This window comes from Morone saxatilis, unplaced genomic scaffold (assembly GCF_004916995.1).
Source record: "Morone saxatilis isolate NCDOM2014 unplaced genomic scaffold, NCSU_SB_2.0 Contig19, whole genome shotgun sequence".
Lineage (NCBI taxonomy): Eukaryota > Metazoa > Chordata > Actinopteri > Moronidae > Morone > Morone saxatilis.
Window position 1 is genome coordinate 23,116,699 of NW_023339751.1, and position 4,434 is coordinate 23,121,132.

The window sequence follows — 4,434 nt, forward strand, 5'->3', positions numbered from 1 at the left end:
GTTAAAAACAAATATACTGGGACACTATAGAATATTCAGATGAACATTTAATATCCAGACATTCACATTATAGACACTACTGCTGACTAAGCATGTAACTATTTGCCACAATCTAGCACCAATTATAGGTATAGGTATACTACCGGTGAAAAGTTTTAGAACACCCCAATTTTTCCAGTTTTTTTATTGTAATTCAAGCAGTTCATGTTCCAATGAATAGCTTAAATGGTACAAAGGTAAGTGGTAAACTGCAGAGGTTAAAGAAAAAGGTAAGTTGGGCTCAGAGGAAGAGCGAGTCGTACTCCTAATCGGAAAAGTTGTTGGTTCGTCCCCAGCTCCTGCCGCCACATGTCCTTGAGTTGAGTATCCCCGAATTGTTCCTGATGCTGTGCATTGGTGTGTGAATGTGTATGAATGGGTTAATGTGGCAGTGTAAAAGTGCTTTGATGGTCGGAAGACAAAGAAAGCGCTATACAAGTACAGGTCCATTTACCCAAACTAAAAATAAATGTACATTTCAAATTAAAGCTGCAAGCAGCGATGAACGGGACCTCGCAGCCGGCGCGTGACGATGTGTGCTGCGGCTGTGTCACGGTGCCATCGGGGTGTGCTGCGGCTGTGTCACGTGCCGTAGTAACACATGCGGCCCACAACATGAACATTTCACGTAAATAGATCAAATCAATCTTACTTCCTGTTCCAGTAGGGTGGCTATTACATATCTGAATATTGTCATGAGAGTGTTCAGGATGGACTGTTACAGAATATGTAAAGTTTAGTGGAGATTGACATGTACACTGAAGTTGAGTACTATCTGTTTCATGGCGAATCGGCAGGCAGCGGTTCACGTACAGTCACAAATAGCACAACTTTCATCTACAGTTTGTTTTATGTACTGACCATTTTGAAATTGATCCGATATATTACCTAGGAGGAGTTGTTCAAATAAAAACACGAAATATGTAGTAACCCAATAGCCATATTGCAGAATATATAGAGTTTGCTAGACTAGATGATTTATCATCAAACAATAGTACTGCGAACATTGACCAGTGCCGTCCGAAACGGATGCGCGCTCCGCACTCTCCAAACGTAATACCAGTCAAAAACAATGAATCTTAGCTACTAACACACTTTGTGATTATAGGGAGGACGAATTTATGAATCTATATGCAACATCTGGAGTATGACCTCCCTGCGTTAGCTGACAGAGTTTATTTTGCACTATATTTCCAGATTTCATTAAATTAATTTTTCCTCGAGGAGTTTGTCGAAGATAATACACGATCTGCGTCTGGAATTATTCAAGCTGCGACGAGAAAATAACCACGGAATTCAATGGCCAACCTCATCTGACGTCTACGCCACAGGAACACTCCTGAGATCTTCCTTCCCAGCTAAAGATATCTGTGATGTAAGAGTTCTCGATCGATCAGCAACTTTTCAGATCTTATGAACATTTTTCTTCTGTATAGAATCCAGATTCGTTGACTGTCCAATTTGAAGTAGATCCGATAAAGTCCCCTATGAGGAGTTCGTTCAACATACAAGGCAAAAATTCACCGAAAATGATGTCTAAAATTCAATAAAAAATGCCATCATTCTTCTTTAACTTCAATGGGCTTATCAATCACACAACAATCTCACTCACACTGATCTTTTCATAACAGGTATGGTCTGATCTTATCATATACACAAAACCTTTGGGCAATTCAGATCAGCCAGGTGGCTTATATGACACAAATGTTCCAAACAGCACACCCTTGTAGTATACAATGTATACCAGACACTGACTGAGTCACCACAAAGTTTATATCTTTTTACTTTCTTCACATATATGCCCTTATTGTTGGTGGGACTCCTTCATTTCTAGGAGTTTTCTCTTTCCTCAAATCCTCACCAAAACCCACAATCACCTCTATCATGGTTTACTGTTCACTAGGCATTATGATACTTCCTGATTGGCTGGCAAACTGTAACAAGCATCCTGATCGGCCTGCTGCGTGTTAAATGCATGGTGATTTTCTGGCTGAGTGTTACATGCCTCCTGATTGGCTGGCTGAGTGTTACATGCATCCTGATTGGCTGGCTGAGTGTTACATGCACACGGAGGCAGGCACCAGAGCGCTTTCCTCGATCGGCTTGACTATGCTGACATGGAACATGGAGTGGACCTTTAATGACCTGGGAAGACGAAGACGGCGAGGCCTTATATTGGACACACACTGGACAGGCAGCCACATACTCCGATACTTCCTTTTCCATGGCTCCTTTGAGCATAATGACACTGGGACAAACAGTTACTTGGATACCCACTAGGTGCTGGGCTCACAACATTTGCCTGCTTCACATCTGATTCTATCTGCCATGACACCGCTCCAACCACACGGTTTAGTGGAAGGATTGGCTCGGGTCGGCAATAGGTTCAGGGTCAGTCATAAAGGCGAGACAGCATCTGGTTTAGAGTTTTGTGAGCCTGGTCAAAAGGATAGTGTGAAATTGAACCTGTTAAAGAACAGGGTCCATCTAGCCTGACGTGAATTCATTCTCTTTGCTTTCCTGATATATTCGAGTTTCTTATGGTCAGTCCACACTAACAAAAGGTGTGTCTGCTCCCTCAAACCAGTGCCTCCATTCCTCAAGTGCTGCCTTGACTGCTAACAGTTTTTTGTTCCCTACATCATAGTTTCTTTCCGCAGGGGTCAACTTACGTGAAAGATAGGCGCATCTTGTTGTCCTTGGCGGACCTCTGGGACAACACTGCCCCAATGCCCTCGTTGGATGCATCAACCTCAACCACAAACTGCCGTTGGGGGTCAGGAACTGTGAGTACCGGCACTGTGGTAAACCTTTCCTTGAGGTCTTGGAAAGCCTTTTCAGCCTGGAGGGGTCCATTGAATAGTACCTTGGAAGAGGTGAGTGCATGCAAGGGTGCTGCTACAGAACTGAAGTGTCGGATACATTTTCTGTAAACGGAACTCACACTTCTCAGCCTTAATTTACAGTTGTGTTTCCAACAGCTTCCAAATGACTTAGATGGCATGAGTCTCAATATCTGACACAAAGACATTCAAAAACTCCTGCAACACATCATTAACCAATGTCTGAAACACCGCAGGGGCATTGCATAGTCCAAAAGGCATGACCAAATACTCATAATGTCCAGTTGGGGTGTTAAATCCTGTCTTCCACTCATCTCCTTCCCTTATTCTGATGAGATGGTAAGCGTTTCTAAGATCTAGTTTAGTGAAAACTGTGGCTTTTTGGAGCAGTTCAAAAGCAGATGAGATTAATGGGAGAGGGTACTGGTTCTTAACTGTTATGTCATGTAAGGGACTTTAGTCAATGCATGGCCACAGTGAATCAACCTTCTTCCCCACAAAAAGAAACCCGCACCAGCTGGAGAGGAGGACAGACGGATTATTCTAGCCTTCAGTGAGGAGGGGATGTATTCGTCCATGGCCACTCTCTCTGGCCCAGAGATGGAGTAGAGGCGACCCTTGAGGATGGGTGCACCAGGTACTAGGTCAATGGCATAGTCAAAAGGTTGATGGGGAGAAGTGACATACTTGGTCAGTTCGTTTTGTCACGACCTCGGACACAATATAGATGGACCCAAATGCACGACTCTGGCACAGACAAAGTTGTAGACATTTTTTTTATTATAAACAAAAGACGCTCTCAAGGAGGATATCAAAAAGCAAACAAAAGTCAAACTTCAATTGACACATGAAATAACCTGAACTCTGAACTGGAACACTTCACAATACTCATTTACTTTGAACAAGACGAACTGACAAAAATAAGGGGAGAATGGAACTATTTATACCATGTGTAAGTGAAAACAGGTGAAAGCAATCAGGGGTGGGGCAGGATTATAAAGGCGGGAAATCACACAGGGAGGAAGTCATGGTTTGAATAGTGAGGGAAAAGGTGAGTACAACATAAAACAGGAAGGACTAACATGAAAACACTTGAACATGAACATGGCTAAACTTAACATACTTGACGAGACACAAAACACAGTTTTGTAGTTGGTTATCTGTCTGAGCCCCTTCCAGACTGGCTGAGAGCTGGTGTCTTAGAATATGTGGTTTAACTTCTCTGCTTTGACTCTTTAAAGCTGTCCCTGTCCCCACACCTGAAGATCCTCCTCAGACATTGTCTGACCTACAGGAACAGCTGGAGACACTTAGCCACTTAGACACATAAGGTTGTCATAAATAACAGGGTTAGGGTTAGACCTTACAAAATAGTTAATGCTTACTACTATCAGTACACATTGTAATTAATTACTTATTGTGTAAAAGTAGTGATTATCTTTAAAATCAATTACTTTTCTCTTCTTTCATCTTTGCGCATGCGCCACTTTCCTGAGTGGCTGCAGTTGCAGCGGCTCTCGCTCAAGTTTAGCGTTTTTTCTCTTTTTTAGTA